Raw genomic sequence first — 18,608 nt, 5'->3', positions numbered from 1 at the left:
GCAGGACGAGCAGTAAGGCAAAAAAAACAAGATGAAAACAAGAACTGGAGAAGGAGAATCCACGAATTCCAATGTGTGAGCAATCTAGCAGAAGCAACTGCAAAGCAGCTGGACCCAAAATGGCCCCTGCTTAAATAGCGCCAAACAGGATGTGAGGCAATCTGGAATCAAATCAAATCAGGGATTATAAAGCACAACAACTCACCCGTATGGGTCTCAAGGCGCTAAAGGGGTTTGTCCTCTGAGCTTCAGTTGAAGAGACAGGCTTTAAGGTCCTTCCTTTCTTGAGGTAGCGATGGTGACTGTCTGAGGCGCAGGGCGTTCCAGCTCTGTGCTGCGAGGTAGGCAAAAGATCTCCCACCAGCCAAGGTCTTCTGTATGCGTCTTCCGAATTCATCCATCTTGGATTGGGAATCCATATTGGGTAAAATTGTTCAGAATTACAGCCAGTAAAATGTGTATATTTTTATTCTGCAGTATTTTCTTAATTTGAATAACAGCTACTCTGGCGAAGTGAGAAAACTTGCTAATTGCAGAAACTCTCCTGTACAAAGTGACAGCTTGGCATGCAGGAAGGAGTTGTTCACATAATGTGAGCACTTGGGGAGAGCGGAGATGGTGGCCGAACAGTGCCAGGAACAGAATGGTGGCGGAGAGACATGTTTGGATGTTGCATGCAGTTGAGCCAGCTGTGCACCTACACTGAAAGGCCTCAGCAGGAGCCCACAGGGAATCGCCCCTCCAGGAGGAATCCTTACACTGAGATCACTGCAATGGTTTGGGAGTATCTTTCTTAACATAGTCCTGTAGGGACTTAACCAAAAATGCTAACCCCAAAATTCATTGTCTACAATATCCCACCGTCCCCAGAAAGGTGCACACCTGAGAGGCAGTGACTGGGTGTGGTAACTTATGGATGACTGTCATCAGTCTACAGACAGGGGCGCTCCCCAGTGGAGATGTTGTCAGCTACATATCGAACATTTAAAAAACAGAATTGTAATTTTTCCTTAAAAGCCTGATGCCCTTTCTTAGCCAGTTCAGTGGGAAAGTAATTGGAGTCAGTCTTGCATTGGTCCTGAGTTGTGGACTTAAAGAATAGGTCATCAACTGAACAAGTGTAGAGCCCTTGGGAATGACCAGGGTGTTGAGATCCTTACGGCTTGGAATAAGAAGGAAGGCTTTTCTCTAAAGCCGTGTGAAAGCCACTGTCACATTAGTTGCTCCAGAGGTGCGACACAAAATCAGGGTCTGCCTGCAGAATGCGATGAGGAGCCCCTGAGTCTCCTACATTGTAGAGATTTTCATTGGACTTTGGCCGAATAGGGGGACCCCTCTAGGGCGGGTGTCCCCCCTGCCTTGCAGGGGCTGGAGGGGCCCAGAATTGCCCTGCAGAATCAGAAAGAGAAGAGATACTGGCTCTCTGAATGAATGGGAATGGAGGAAAAAAGTGAAACATAAAGGGCCACATGTACGAACACATTTTCCCATAGACACAGAATGGATAAAACCCCTTGTTACATCTGGCCCAAAGTCTTTTACAATCAGCCATTTAGCAGATGCACAGATACAGGATAAAATGGTGGCAGGGTTGAGCACTATGAAAAAACTGGACAGTACAAAACTGTTTACTGCCCTCAGATCCTGCACAAACCTGTAGAAATGTTTCTTATCCATCATCTTTATCAGGAGAATGAGTGTATTTCAGGGGCTCCCCATAGGCACTAGCATTCCTTGCTTGATTAAGGGAGCGATGATGGCCATATTCCAGCTTTGTCATCAGGGTGCAGAAGGTACTGTGGAATGTGAGGCCACTTCTTCCTCGAAATCAACGTTATTTTGATTGGCTCTGCAGAGAGCATGCATTTTGCACTATTTGCATCTTTAGCCCATAGCGAAGAAGGCACTTGATTCAGTAATTCTTCAAACTGTTTTGCATCATACATTTTGGTTTGACTCTCAGATTCCTCTGATTAGCATCAGACAGCAAATACTTCACTTGCCTTAGCTTTCAGGACTTTTAGGAAGACACAAACAACCCCACGTGCAATAAACTGCACAATTGAATTTACACGGATCTCTACTTAAAAGTATTACTGGTGAGGCTGGGCTCCAAAGGAAGACGTGCCAATCGCTTATGGGTCCTAAAGTGACAGAATAGGATTGGTGAAGTGGTGGAGAATCTTGGAGCGATAAAAGACACTGCATCAATGAGCAAGCCTGAGAGAGGTAAGGAAGGGAAACCATAGTTCTCATGGTTGACCTTCTGGCCCCAGTATCATGAAGACATGAAGTCGGTTAACTATTTATTGTACAGTTCACATAGATGCCATCCTGGTCAATAGAAGTCAGGGTAATCACCGAGCATTTGGGCCCATATTTATACTTTTTGACGCTAAACTGCGCTAACGCAGTTTAGCGTCAAAAATTTTTGCGCCGTCTAACGCCATTCTGAAGCGCCATGCGGGTGCCGTATTTATGGAATGGCGTTAGCCGGCGCAAGCAGACCGGCGCTGCCTGGTTTGCGTGGAAAAAAACCACGTACACCAGACAGCGCCGGCGTAGGGGGAAAATGGCGTATGGGCGTCTTAAAATGGGGCAAGTCAGGTTACGTCGAAAAAATCGTCGTAACTCGACTTGCGCCATTTTTTTTTCGACGCCCATCCCCCATCAACATGACTCCTATCATTGTAAAGATAGGAGTCATGCCCCCTTGCCCAATGGCCATGCCCAGGGGACTTCTGTCCCCTGGGCATGGTCATTGGGCATAGTGGCATGTAGGGGGGCACAAATCAGGCCCCCCTATGCCACAAAAAAAAATTGAAAAATAACAAAAATTATACTTACCTGAACTTACCTGTACTTCACTGGGATGGGTCCCTCCATCCTTGGGTGTCCTCCTGGGGTGGGCAGGGGTGGCAGGGGGGGTCCCTGGGGGCAGGGGAGGGCACTGTGGGCTCATTTTGAGCCCACTTGTCCCTTAACGCCATCCCTGACCCAGGCGTTAAAAAGCGGCGCAAATGCGCCGTTTTTGGCCACGCCCACTCCCGGGCGTCATTTTTGCCCGGGAGTATAAATACCACGTAAAGGCCTGGGAGTCATTTTTTAAGACGGGAACGCCTCCCTTGCATCTCATTAACGCAAGGAAGGGGTTCACGCTAAAAAATGACGCTCACTCCGGGCACTTTGGCGCCCGAAGCGTCTAACGCCATAGTATAAATATGGCGTTAGTTGGCGTTAGTTTAGCGTCGAATTTGCGTCGAAAAAAACGACGCAAATTCGGCGCAACCAGAGTATAAATACGGCCCTTGGTGTCTCTCGGGCTGTTGTAATATTCAGTATAGTCAGACTGTATTATGTGAGTGAATACAGGAGCTTCAGGTTGAGTAACATTAGACATTGTATTTGGACAGTCATGTTTCCAATGTCCGAACTCACCACAATTGAAACATGAACCTCCCGGAGAGTCCCTGAGGGTCTCCATCACCTTTCTTTACCTTCTCCCATCCACGTTGCCCTGTCCCATCTCCATCCTTTTCTCCTGCTCTCGTTGCCGCTCCCCTTCTCCCTTTCACAGACTGTTGAAATCATTGCATTTGTACAGACATTATCTTGGATTTTTTTTGTCTTTTTTACTATCTCACACTGTTATGAAGTGATGAGCAACGGTAACTAACTCAACTAGACCCCTTGTTTGCTACTCAATGCAGATAGTTTGTAATTTCTCTGGCAACAATCTCTGCAGAAAGGAAGACCCCCAGCTGCTGAGCTTGTTCCACCTGATTACCCTCTGAATGTGTCTTTCTACCTATCCAGGTAATAAACTGAGGACTGTCATTTCTTCTGCTTACAATTCAAGATTTTTGTGGGGTTGGTCTTCACCGGGTCCACCTCTATCAACAACCCATCCTAGAATGTCATTAGCACTGCATCATCAATCAATGCACAACATGGGCAATTTACCTTTTCTATCAAACGATCTTTCCCTTCACTAACCATCACCAATTTTAGCATCCGGCCACTTGGACTTGTAAGAGTCAGATGCACGGGGATCGCTTGGCCTGACAGCAAGATGGCTGCATTTGAGTGAGGTTCTGCTGCTAGGGTACATTAATCCTTCTATTTCTCATGGCTCCTGGTGCCATGGATATCTGGTCGGGGTCCCGACACTCGGAGTGCGGCAGAGGTGGCGGTGGGTTTAGCACTTTGGATCCCCGTGAGGAGCAGTTGGTACCGTGGACTGCCTGGTGGGTTGCAAGAAGGACTCTGCGTGGCCCACAGAGCAACAACCTGCTCGGGGCACCATTCCCCCCCACCATAGCTTCGGGATCGTACCTGGAGGAGGCGGCCTGGGACAGGATCTGGCTGGAGAAATGGACATGTGTGGGCACAGGACCAGGAGTGCTGCTACAGGACGACAGTGAGGAGGGCAGCTGCTGGGAGTAACTTGGACTGCCTGTCGGGCTGTGTGAAGGGTCAGCAGGGCCCACGAAGGAACAAGGTGGTCGGAGCACGCCTTTATCCCCAGCTGTAGCAGTGATCCTGCCCAAAGGAGGCGGCCTGGGCCAGTATCCGGCTGGACACATGGACATGCGTGGACATGGGACCGGGAGCCCTGCTGTGGGTCGTGGCCCGCGGGAAGGCCTGTTGTGTGTCAGTGTCACAATGTGAAGGGTAACACGCTGCCTGCCTGGAGGTGCTGTGGGGGCCCCCGCTCCCTCCCCCCTGGCCTGCAGGACCGTAGAACATGGAAGCAACTGCAGGGGAGAGCCTGATTTGTATGGAGTGCCACGTACCCCCCATCTGAATGACTTTACTTATACTGCAGGGCTGGGAGAGCCATGGTGGGGGGTTGTGGGGGGTTGCACTACATTTTTAGCACCGACCGCGCCTGGAGTAATCTGCTGGCCACATGAGTACTGATGTAGGGGCAGGCAGAGCTCTACACGTGCCCCCAGAGGAGGGATGGGGCATGGGAAGTCCCAGTGAGCTAGAGTAAGGACCTTTCTTTGTTAGATCTTTCACTGTTCACCCCCTCTCTAGCTGGACTATGATTGGCCTGGGTGAAGCAGCTGGCTGGTAACACAGAGAAATGAGTCTGCATCGAAGTTGGGGGGAGGAGGGATCAGGCAGCCAGCTGCCTCCTGTAGTACCCCAGGGGCTGTCCCCTCTGATTCCAGGTGCTGGGGAGACGTCCTCGCCATCCCTCAGTGGCAAGCTCAACATGGGAAAGGCTGAGCAAAAACAGGCGAAGCTATCCTTTCACACTCAGAAAACGTCTGGAGTCTCAAATAAGCTGAGTGATGATGGCGACTCTCCAATGCCGCCCTTGGAGGATCCAGCTCAGGCTGCATCGATCAAAGCCATGCTTCTTGACCTAAACCTCAGCCTGGCTGGTATTGACTCCTAGCTTGCCCAGCTCACAAATCGAATGGCCCGCCTCAAAGATAGGGTGGATGACCACAACTCCAGACTGGGCCAGCTGGAGCGCCACACCTCGGATCATCATGATGGTAGGAATGCCTCAGATGGGCAGCTCCTGCAAATGGAAAAAGTACTTGAAGTAATTCACAATAAAAATGAAGATCTTGAGACCCACTCTTGGAGAAATAACCTCTGGATCCTTGGGGTCCTGGAGTCTACCACCATGGGTCGAATGCAGGAGTTTGTGGAGGCAATGTTACGCTCCCTGAGGCTCTGTCTGTGGTTCTGGTAGTAAAGCACGCCCACAGGTCACTGGGTCCGAGGTCTCCTCCTGCAGCTCTGTGCAGCCAATCATCGCCAAACTCCTCAACTACAGGAACATGGTCCTTCGACTGGCCTGAGAAAAAATGCCCTCTTGTCCATCAAAATAACACCCTCACCATCTTCCCTGACTATACCTCCACAGTGTAAGCTGCACGCAGAGACTTTCTTCTGGTAAAAGATCTTCACTTAAAACTGGTGCCACGTATTCAAGCATGGTGGAAAGTTACACTTCTTCACAGACCCCAAGGCGGCTCCAAAATTTGTAAGAACTCTTTCAAGGAAGCCCTCTGAAACCCTGCCCGGGGGGGGGGTTGGGGCTGGCTGCCATCTCAGTGACAATGACTGACACAAGGCAAGGTACTGGTAATACTGGCAGATGATCCCGTCCAGTCTTTGCTGGGCTGTGTGGGCCAGCATTCCCCGGCCACCAGTCCCTCTGTTGGGAGCAAGGGACAAAGGCCTCCCTACCACTCCCTGGGATGAGCCCTTGGTTGTTGGTATTCTCCCTGCTCGTGAGAGATGGTTTGGAATATTTTGTGGGTGGTATCTACAAGTCTGACCTGACTTGGGGGGTCGACGTGGGTGGCTAGTTTGGGATTGGCATGCTGTTCGTTGTTATGGTGGCCTTAGCTAATGCTTGCTTCCTTCCACTTCCTGGTGCGTTCTTGGTCCGCGCGCATGCTTCACGGCAGCCATACTCTAATACCCCATATGGGCGATCCTGCGCACCTACACATTACATGCAATGCTTTGAAATGCCTGTCATAGAATATCTGTGGCCTAGATAACACGCTGAAAATATGTCAGGTGTCAGCCTGTTTGAAGTGGGATGCAGTTGACATATGCATGGTTCAGAACACATCCCACAGCCGCCACCAGATCATGCATGGAGCGGGATGGATTGGGGAATCACGTCACACACTACTCCTGCTATGCCTGGGGAGTCACAATATCAATCCATAATTGCTCCCTTGGTGCAACAGAGAAGTACGTTGCGACCCGGCGGGTCTGGACATTATGATGTCTGGTGGCCCCTTCCGGCTCGTGCCAATCTATGGCCCAAAGACAGACAGTCCGGATTCTTCTCGGAGACCTGGCACCTAGTGGAAGGTTGGGCCTGGGCCCCCTCTGTGGTTGGGGACTTCAATGCAGTGCTAGGCCCCGTGATGGACCGAGGAAATGAGGTGCGATCCCCACATCTGGCAGCTACAACAGTGCTGAGCTCGACTCTTACTGGGAATGAGCTGGTAGACTTCCGGCGCGCTAGGGCGGCAGCCCTAGGGAAGGAGCATGTGTCAGCCCCGCGCACAGCTGCTCCCGCATAGACATGTGAATGCCCCCCTGGGACGCTGGTGCTTGGACGGCACATGGCACACTGCAGCCCCTGTTCTCTTGGAGATGCTCATCCCGGCGGAGTCCAGCCAGCATTTACACGGCAACTGCCAGTGGGTGACCTTTGCAATCACGATTTCAGAGGTGAGGTTCGTGCACCTATTGTAGACTATTTCACCCACAATAGAGCACTTGATAAAGGCACTGTACAGTCCCCTGGGATCCTTTGGGAGGCATTGAGGGGGTCATTGGGGTCTGCCCGGCTAAGGAGCTCGGAATCCTTCGTAGGCTGCATGGAGACATCACGCGGCTGGAGCATGACTTGGGAGACCCTGAAAGACAGTATTAGGCGACGGGTGACACGTGGCTGACTCCCGAGCTGAACGTGGCCCCTTTGAAGAAGCACTGCAGCGTGAGCTATGTTACCTCGGGAAGGAGGTGCGGCTCGACGAGACGGAGACAGTGACAAAACTGGGGAAATGTTTGCTAACCGACTGCGTAAACCATGGGCAAGCGACTCCATAGCCGCGCTGGAGGATGGACAAGCTGCGTCCAGGTGGCACAGGGGGCACAAGAAGCGAGGAGCTCATTCTCTGCTGCTCAGTACTTGAGACTGGTACCCTGTGATCCACGGTAGCTCTGCCGGGTGCCGGGCCAGGTTATCCTCATATGACCTGCAGACATGCTCTGCTGTGGTATAATGCGTGGGCCCTGCTACCCGGGCGGCCACAGGACTCCTGGATGCAACCAACGCGTTTGATTCCTTAGGATGGCCTCTTCTGGCTCGGCTGGGCCTTAGCCCCAAAGTCAACTGATGAACTGAGCTGCTATACACGAGCCCTCGGCCAGATCGCGCATCAGTGGCTCCATCACTGAACCTCCTCCTGTCTCTAGAGGCACTCGGCGGGGACCCCCTTATCTCCACTTCTGCTTGGGTGGCGATGGAGCCATTGGCTGCGCGCCTCAGACAACCCCAGCACCATCGAGGGCCACTTCCGGCCACCTTAGTGCTGATGTATGCGGACGATGCACTCTACCTTTAGAACCCACAGACAAATGCAGACCCCCCTTATACAGAGTTCAGACCATTTGGAGAACTATCAGGTGTTAACATGAATTGGGCTAAATTCCTAGTGTTTCCATTGACAGATGCAACTGGGCCACATACCGCTGAATTCCGCTCGAGCTGGCAGAGGAGTCGGTTGGATACCTGGGGATCTGGTTGAGTAGGGAGGTGGACGTCTTGTGGTGGCCAATTACACTGAAGCGATTCCCTGGTTGGAGGAGAACAGCTTGCTGGAGGTCCTTGGTGCCACCACTTGCGGGCCGGAGTGCCATTGACAAAATGGTGGTTCTTCCCAAATTCCTGGATCTGTTCATAAAGCTTGCGCTGTCACTTACCCGCTGCCTCAGGAAGAGATTGCGTTTGCTTCTGGCAGCCCTGGTCTGGACCGGGCAGCGACCGCATGTGCCATGGGAACTGCCCACACCACCCTTTAAACAGTGCGGGCTCTGGCACCTGCTATGGATTTGTTCTACAGCTGTGCCCGGGTGCAACTTCTGCACTTCTGAGTGCACCCAGTACAATACTTGCCCCACACCGTCCCGAGGCACGACCAGGTATGGCCTGGCCACCTGTCAAGGACTATATAGGCTTCGGCACGGGACCGCAGGGTAGGGTGGACATGGTGGCATGGACAGTATGGGTGTGGTGTGTACAGTATGGGTGTGGCATGTACGGTATGGGCGTGGTGTGTACAGTATGTGCGTGGCATGTACAGTATGGGCGTGGCGTGTACAGCATGGGCGTGGCGTGTACAGTATGGGTGTGGCATGTACAGTATGTACGTGGAATGTACAGTATGGGCGTGGCATGTACAGTATGTACGTGGAATGTACAGTATGGGTGTGGCATGTACAGTATGGGCGTGGCGTGTACAGTATGGGTGTGGCATGTACAGTATGTACGTGGAATGTACAGTATGGGCGTGGCATGTACAGTATGTATGTGGAATGTACAGTATGGGCGTGGCATGTACAGTATGGGTGTTGGGTGTACAGTATGGGCATGGCGTGTACAGTATGGGCGTGGCATGTACAGTATGGGTGTGGCGTGTACAGTATGTGCGTGGCATGTACAGTATGGGCGTGGTGTGGCATGTACAGTATGGGCGTGCTGTGTACAGTATGGGCGTGGCGTGTGCAGTATGGGCATGGCATATGCAGTATGGGCGTGCTGTGTACAGTATGGGCGTGGCGTGTAGAGTATGGGCGTGGCATGTACAGTATGGGCGTGGCATGTACAGTATGGGCGTGGCGTGTAGAGTATGGGCGTGGCATGTACAGTATGGGCGTGGTGTGTACAGTATGGGCGTGGCATGTACAGTATGGGCATGGCGTGTACAGTATGGGCGTGGCATGTATAGTATGGGCGTGGTGTGTACAGTATGGGTGTGGCGTGTACAGTATGGGCGTGGCGTGTACAGTATGGGTGTGGCGTGTACAGTATGGGCGTGGCGTGTATAGTATGGGCGTGGTGTGTACAGTATGTGCGTGGCATGTACAGCATGGGCGTGGCGTGTACAGTATGGGTGTGGCATGTACAGTATGTACGTGGAATGTACAGTATGGGCGTTGCATGTACAGTATGTACGTGGAATGTACAGTATGGGCGTGGCATGTACAGTATGGGTGTTGGGTGTACAGTATGGGCATGGCGTGTACAGTATGGGCGTGGCATGTACAGTATGGGTGTGGTGTGTACAGTATGGGCGTGGCATGTACAGTATGGGCGTGGTGTGTACAGTATGGGCGTGGCATGTACAGTATGGGTATGGCGTGTACAGTATGGGCGTGGCATGTATAGTATGGGCGTGGCATGTACAGTATGGGCATGGCGTGTACAGTATGGGCGTGGCATGTACAGTATGGGCGTGGTATGTCCAGTATGGGCGTGGCGTGTAGAGTATGGGCGTGGCATGTACAGTATGGGCGTGGCATGTACAGTATGGGCGTATTGTGTACAGTATGGGCGTGGCGTGTGCAGTATGGGCATGGCATATGCAGTATGGGCGTGGTGTGTACAGTGTGGGTGTGGCATGTACAGTATGGGGGTGGCGTGTACAGTATGGGCGTGGCGTGTACAGTATGGGTGTGGCGTGTACAGTATGGGGGTGGCGTGTACAGTATGGGCGTGGTGTGTACAGTATGGGCGTGGCATGTACAGTATGGGTATGGCGTGTACAGTATGGGCGTGGCATGTATAGTATGGGCGTGGCATGTACAGTATGGGCATGGTGTGTACAGTATGGGCGTGGCATGTACAGTATGGGCGTGGTATGTCCAGTATGGGCGTGGCGTGTAGAGTATGGGCGTGGCATGTACAGTATGGGCGTGGCATGTACAGTATGGGCGTGGTGTGTACAGTATGGGCGTGGCGTGTGCAGTAAGGGCATGGCATATGCAGTATGGGCGTGGTGTGTACAGTGTGGGTGTGGCATGTACAGTATGGGGGTGGTATGTCCAGTATGGGCGTGGCGTGTAGAGTATGGGCGTGGCATGTACAGTATGGGCATGGCGTGTACAGTATGGGCGTGGTGTGTACAGTATGGGCGTGGCATGTACAGTATGGGCGTGGTATGTCCAGTATGGGCGTGGCGTGTAGAGTATGGGCGTGGCATGTACAGTATGGGCATGGCGTGTACAGTATGGGCGTGGTGTGTACAGTATGGGCGTGGCATGTACAGTATGGGCATGGCGTGTACAGTATGGGCGTGGCATGTATAGTATGGGCGTGGTGTGTAGAGTATGGGCGTGGCATGTATAGTATGGGCGTGGCGTGTAGAGTATGGGCGTGGCATGTACAGTATGGGCATGGCGTGTAGAGTATGGGCGTGGCATGTATAGTATGGGCGTGGCGTGTACAGTATGGGCGTGGCGTGTACAGTATGGGTGTGGCGTGTACAGTATGGGCGTGGCACTCTTTAAGCACCGTCTGGGGCTCTGTTGGATCAACCGATGCTACCCATGACTTTGGGTACGGGGGTGCGTACGAGGCCACAGAGAATGCAGCTGCATGGCACGCGTTTCCTGTATCTGCATGGGAAATGTATTGCCCCAGAGATGGCATTGCAAGAACCTTTTAATACCCCACTATATAGACTCACCTATCTTCAACTGAGGGCAGCAATTCAGGATGAAAGTGGGCGCTTCCTGGGCTCTCCTCCAGTCTTTCAGGCCCCGGAGGCGCTCCTTTCCTCCCAGACACCACGGCGTTTGGTCAGAGGGTCACACACTGGCTTGCAGGCGACAGGACCTGTGACCATCCCTGGTGCTGTACGTGCTGGGAGCACGGCCTGTACACACCTCTCTCGGGCATTACTGCTGTACGCAGATCCGGACCCATTTCAGGCTCTTGCACCGGGTGTACCACACGCGGCCATCTCTGTCAGAAGTGCTCCACGAGGGGGGACTTTCTGCACCCTGCCGGGAATGCCCTGAGGGTCCCTACTGGCAAGACGTATTCAATGGACTAGACGCTGTGACGGGCAGCAATTCCGCGCACCCCTGTAGTTGCTCTCCTGAGGTACATCCAGGATGCCCCGAGTGGGATTAGAAAACAGACCGGCATGCTGCTCGTTTTGGCAAACCACAGGGTAGCAATGAGATGGGGTCACAAGGGCTCTCCTAGTAAATCTGACTGGCAGAAGGATGCTGCGTATTGCCAGGAACAGCTACAATCCTATCGGGATCTGATGCCCACAGGTGCACGCCCCCAGACTGCTGCCCTTGGTGGGTTGGTTGCAGGCCATTGAATAGCCCCCACCAGAGGGGCACACTCTAGGAGCTCGCGTAGTGGCATGATGTAGGAGGCTGGCCTGGTTTGTAGTGGGTACCTTGGGTACTTACACCAGGTCCAGTTATCCCTTGTTAGTGAATGTAGTCGTGTTCTAGCAGTGTAGGCTGATAGAGGTAGCTATAGCAGAGCAGCTTAGGCTGAACTAGGAGACATGCAAAGCTCATGCAATACCACTTATAGTTACACAGTACATATACACAAGTGAAGACAATACTCACTGTTACCAAAAATAAAGGTATTTATTTGGGTGACACAGTACCAAAAATATCTTAGAGACAATACTCCTTCTGGAGGCAGGTATTATACACAATACACCAAAATTAGACAAATAAATAGTCATAGAACAATGCAAACAGTAGGAAATCCTATAGAATGCAAAGGGAGAAAATAGGTCTAAGGGCAACATAAACCATATACTAAAAAAGTGGAATGCGAATCACAAATTCCCCCCTAGACAAGTGTAGTGTGTGCAGAATCACTGGGAGGGTAAAAATACAGTAACGGTAAGTAAATTACCACACCCCAGAAAAGCAGGAGTAAAGTACTGCAAGTTTCCTTAGGACACACTACACCTCGTTTTTGAGATTTTGCAGCAGCCAACCAAGTCTGCAAAGAACAACTCCTAGACTCCTAGACCTGAAGACCCGCAAAGGAAGGGGACCAAGTCAAAAGAAGTTCCAGGAAGGACAGGAACCCCTGCCAACCCAGAAGAGGGTGCAAAGGGAGAGTCCCCAGGTTAGTTGAAGCCTGCAGATATGCACCCTAGGAAGATGCCAGCGGGTTCCTGCATGATGCAAAAGATGTCCTACGGCGTGAAGATCGTTGCAGACATGATTTCATGTTGGAAGGCACCAATAAGCCTTGGCTACGACAAAAGTGTGTTTTTCATAAAAATGGCACTGGATGGACCCAGGAGGGACCTGTGGGCCTCAACTCTGGGTGAGAAGGAAGAGGGGGCTCGCAGCACTTTAGAGAGCCCTCAGGATGCTAGCCAGCACCCCCAGAAACCGCAGGATCCGGGTTCAAAGGAGGTGCAAAATGTGGTTGATGCAGCACAACAAACGAAGGTCCCACGCTGCCGAAGAACAAGTCAGCGAGTTGAGCATCACAGGGTGGGGTGCTGGGAACCTGGGCTAGGCTGTGCACAAAGGTATTTTGCAAAGAGTGCACAGAGGCCTCAGGAGGTGAAGAAGACACAGTACAAAGGGGTACCATCATTCGCAGGGAAGGCAAGGTCTTACCTCCTCCAAATTGCGTCAGCAGAACCTCAGGACAGTCTATGTCAATGATGTCCATGCTCTGTGTCCTTAGGAGCACGCTTGTCACCGTGAGAGGAGTCCCAGGGTACTGGTCATCATCTTGGAAGGTGCCTGCTTGGAGCAGGGGAGTGACTCCATCACTCCACAGGAGATTTCTTCCGTCCTTCTGGTGCAGGTTGAAGACTGTGAGTCCCCAGAGAGCGCACACCGTGGAAACTGTTGCAGTTGATGACTTGGAGCTGGAGTTGCTGAAGAAAAGTGTCTCTTGTAGACACTTTGTTGCAGTTACAGCGTTTCTTGAAGCAGGCTGCAGTTGATACGAGGTCAGAAGCGTCTGAAGTTGTTGCAGAGGATTCTTGAAGGAAACTTGCAAGCAGAATCTGAAGAGAACCCACAGGAGAGACCCTAAATAGCCCTGAGAGGGGGATTGGCTACCTTATCAGCTAAAGACCTATCGGGAGGGGTCTCTGACGTCACTTGCTGGCACTGGCCACTCAGGCCTCCAGAGTGCCACCACACCTTGCAAAGCAAGATGGCTGAAGTCTGGGACACACTGGAGGAGCTCTGGGCACCACCCCTGGGGTGGTGATGGACAGGGGAGTGGTCACTCCCCTTTCCTTTGTCCAATTTCCCACCAGAGCAGGGGAGAAGGGGTCCCTGAACCAGTGTAGACTGGTTTATGCAAGGAGGGCACCATCTGTGCCCTTCAAAGAATTTCCAGAGGCTGGGGGAGGCTACCCATCCCCAGCCTGTAACACCTATTTCCAAAGCGAGAGGGTGTAACACCCTCTCTCAGAGGAAATGCTTTGTTCTGCCTTCCTGGGACTGGGCAGCCCAGACCCCAGGGGAGCAGAACCCTGTCTGTGAGGTGGCAGCAGCTGTAGCTGCAGTGCAAGCCTCATAGAGCTGGTTTGGCAGTACTGGGGGTCAATGGTGGAGCCCCCAGGATGCATGGAATTGGCTCCCCAATACCAGATTTGGAATGGGGGGACAATTCCATGATCTTAGACATGTTACATGGCCATATTCAGGGTTTCCATTGTGAAGCTACATATAGGTATTGACCTATATGTAGTGCACGCGTGTAATGGGGTCCCCGCACTCACAAAGTCCGGGGCAATGGCCCTGAACTATGTGGGGGCACCTTTGCTAGTGCACGGGTGCCTTCACACTTAGTAACTCTGCACCTAACCTTCAGCAAATGAAGGTTAGACATATAGGTGACTTATTGTAGGAAAGTACCATCTTGCCTGGCATGTTACCCCCATTTTTCACTGTATATATGTTGTTTTAGTTGTATGTGTCACTGGGACCCTGGTAACCCAGGGCCCCAGTGCTCATAAGTGTGCCTGAATGTGTTACCTGTGTAGTGACTAACTGTCTCACTGAGGCTCTGCTAGTCAGAACCTCAGTGGTTATGCTCTCTCATTTCTTTCCAAATTGTCACTGACAGGCTAGTGACCATTTTTAACAATTTACATTGGCTTATTGGAACACCCTTATAATTCCCTAGTATATGGTACTGAGGTACCCAGGGTATTGGGGTTCCAGGAGATCCCTATGGGCTGCAGCATTTCTTTTGCCACCCATAGGGAGCTCTGACAATTCTTACACAGGCCTGCCACTGCAGCCTGAGTGAAATAACGTCCACGTTATTTCACAGCCATTTTACACTGCACTTAAGTAACTTATAAGTCACCTATATGTCTAACCTTTACCTGGTAAAGGTTAGGTGCAAAGTTACTTAGTGTGAGGGCACCCTGGCACTAGCCAAGGTGCCCCCACATTGTTCAGAGCCAATTCACTGAACTTTGTGAGTGCGGGGACACCATTACACGCGTGCACTACATATAGGTCACTACCTATATGTAGCTTCACCATGGTAACTCCGAATATGGCCATGTAACATGTCTATGATCATGGAATTGCCCCCTCTATGCCATCCTGGCATTGTTGGTACAATTCCATGATCCCAGTGGTCTGTAGCACAGACCCTGGTACTGCCAGACTGCCCTTCCTGGGGTTTCTCTGCAGCTGCTGCTGCTGCCAACCCCTCAGACAGGCAGCTGCCCTCCTGGGGTCCAGCCAGGCCTGGCCCAGGATGGCAGAACAAAGAACTTCCTCTGAGAGAGGGTGTGACACCCTCTCCCTTTGGAAAATGGTGTGAAGGCAGGGGAGGAGTAGCCTCCCCCAGCCTCTGGAAATGCTTTGTTGGGCACAGATGTGCCCAATTCTGCATAAGCCAGTCTACACCGGTTCAGGGACCCCTTAGCCCCTGCTCTGGCGCGAAACTGGACAAAGGAAAGGGGAGTGACCACTCCCCTGACCTACACCTCCCCTGGGAGGTGTCCAGAGCTCCTCCAGTGTGCTCCAGACCTCTGCCATCTTGGAAACAGAGGTGCTGCTGGCACACTGGACTGCTCTGAGTGGCCAGTGCCACCAGGTGACGTCAGAGACTCCTGCTGATAGGCTCCTTCAGGTGTTAGTAGCCTTTCCTCTCTCCTAGGTAGCCAAACCCTCTTTTCTGGCTATTTAGGGTCTCTGTCTCTGGGGAAACTTTAGATAACGAATGCACGAGCTCAGCCGAGTTCCTCTGCATCTCCCTCTTCACCTTCTGATAAGGAATCGACCGCTGACCGCGCTGGAAGCCTGCAAACCTGCAACATAGTAGCAAAGACGACTACTGCAACTCTGTAACGCTGATCCTGCCGCCTTCTCGACTGTTTTCCTGCTTGTGCATGCTGTGGGGGTAGTCTGCCTCCTCTCTGCACCAGAAGCTCCGAAGAAATCTCCCGTGGGTCGACGGAATCTTCCCCCTGCAACCGCAGGCACCAAAAAGCTGCATTACCGGTCCCTTGGGTCTCCTCTCAGCACGACGAGCGAGGTCCCTCGAATCCAGCGACACCGTCCAAGTGACCCCCATAGTCCAGTGACTCTTCAGCCCAAGTTTGGTGGAGGTAAGTCCTTGCCTCACCTCGCTGGGCTGCATTGCTGGGAACCGCGACTTTGCAAGCTTCTCCGGCCCCTGTGCACTTCCGGCGGAAATCCTGTGTGCACAGCCAAGCCTGGGTCCACGGCACTCTAACCTGCATTGCACGACTTTCTAAGTTGGTCTCCGGCGACGTGGGACTCCTTTGTGCAACTTCGGCGAGCACCGTTTCACGCATCCTTGTAGTGCCTGTTTCTGGCACTTCTCCGGGTGCTACCTGCTTCAGTGAGGGCTCTTTGTCTTGCTCGACGTCCCCTCTCTCTACAGGTCCAATTTGCGACCTTCTGGTCCCTCCTGGGCCCCAGCAGCGTCCAAAAACGCCAAACGCACGATTTGCGTGTAGCAAGGCTTGTTGGCGTCCATCCGGCGGGAAAACACTTCTGCACAACTCTCCAAGGCGTGGGGGATCCATCCTCCAAAGGGGAAGTCTCTAGCCCTTGTCGTTCCTGCAGTATTCACAGCTCTTCAGCCTAGTAAGAGCTTCTTTGCACCAACCGCTGGCATTTCTTGGGCATCTGCCCAGCTACGAGCTGCTTGTGACTTTTGGACTTGGTCCCCTTGTTCCACAGGTACCCTCAGACAGGAATCCATCGTTGTTGCATTGCTGATTTGTGTTCTCCTTGCATTCTCCCTCTAACACGACAATTTTGTCCTTAGGGGAACTTTGGTGCACTTTGCACTCACTTTTCAGGGTCTTGGGGAGGGTTATTTTTCTAACTCTCACTATTTTCTAATAGTCCCAGCGACCCTCTACAAGGTCACATAGGTTTGGGGTCCATTCGTGGTTCGCATTCCACTTCTGGAGTATATGGTTTGTGTTGCCCCTATCCCTATGTTTCCCCATTGCATCCTATTGTAACTATACATTGTTTGCACTGTTTTCTAAGACTATACTGCATATTTTTGCTATTGTGTATATATATCTTGTGTATATTTCCTATCCTCTCACTGAGGGTACACTCTAAGATACTTTGGCATATTGTCATAAAAATAAAGTACCTTTATTTTTAGTATAACTGTGTATTGTGTTTTCTTATGATATTGTGCATATGACACTAAGTGGTACTGTAGTAGCTTCACACGTCTCCTAGTTCAGCCTAAGCTGCTCTGCTAAGCTACCATTATCTATCAGCCTAAGCTGCTAGACACCCTATACACTAATAAGGGATAACTGGGCCTGGTGCAAGGTGCAAGTACCCCTTGGTACTCACTACAAGCCAGTCCAGCCTCCTACATTGGTTGTGCAGCGGTGGGATAAGTGCTTTGAGACTACTTACCACTCTTGTCATTGTACTTTTCATAAGAGAAAAATATACAAAACAAGGTCAGTGTATATACACATAGCCAAAAAGTTTTGCATTTCCTCTTTTCACTCTTTTCTAAGTGCTGAAAAGTACTTCTAAACTTTCAAAAAGTTCTTAAAAGTTTAAAAAGTTTTTTCTGTCTTTCCAAAAAGTTCTGAAAACTTTTTTCTCTTTGTCTATCACTTTAACTCTCTCTAAAAAATGTCTGGCACAGGCCAAAAAGTTGAACTGTCCAAACTTGCATATGATCACCTTAGCTGGAAAGGAGCAAGGAGTCTCTGCATAGAGAGAGGTTTGAGTGTAGGGAAGAATCCTTCCTTAGAACTGTTAATTAATATGCTTAGAGTACAGGATAAGGCCATAAGTGCCCAATCTGTAGAAAAAGTAGCTAATGGTTCTCAATCTGATCCAGGGACTCCCCCAGGAAAAGGTTCAGGAAAGAAACTTCTCAGCCTGCCCATTACTAGACAGTCTAGCATAGTTGGTACAGAGGTTGAATCACATCATACTGATGATGTGCTCTCACATTATACTGGTAGCCAAGCTGTTAGGGTGCCCTCTGTAAGGGACAGGTCTCCTTCTGTTCATTCCCATCATACCTCTGTATCTAGAAATGTCCCTCCCACCCACCCTGATGACAGATTGTTAGAAAGGGAGCTCAATAGATTGAGAGTGGAGCAAACCAGACTGAAGCTCAAGAAGCAACAGCTGGATTTGGATAGACAGTCTTTAGAAATAGAGAGGGAAAGACAGAAGATGGGTTTAGATACCCATGGTGGCAGCAGCAGTATTCCCCATAGTCATCCTGCAAAAGAGCATGATTCCAGGAATCTGCATAAGATAGTTCCCCCTTACAAGGAGGGGGATGACATTAACAAGTGGTTTGCTGCACTTGAGAGGGCCTGTGTTGTACAGGATGTCCCTCAAAAGCAGTGGGCTGCTATCCTATGGCTATCATTTACTGGAAAAGGTAGGGATAGGCTCCTTACTGTAAAAGAAAATGATGCTAACAATTTCCAAGTTCTTAAGAATGCACTCCTGGATGGTTATGGCTTAACCACTGAACAGTACAGGATAAAGTTCAGAGATACCAAAAAGGAGTCTTCACAAGACTGGGT

The sequence above is a fragment of the Pleurodeles waltl genome, chromosome 9 (genome assembly GCF_031143425.1).
Source record: "Pleurodeles waltl isolate 20211129_DDA chromosome 9, aPleWal1.hap1.20221129, whole genome shotgun sequence".
Taxonomy (NCBI): Eukaryota; Metazoa; Chordata; class Amphibia; order Caudata; family Salamandridae; genus Pleurodeles; species Pleurodeles waltl.
The sequence above is the reverse complement of the archived record's forward strand: the minus strand, read 5'-3'. Positions refer to the sequence as shown.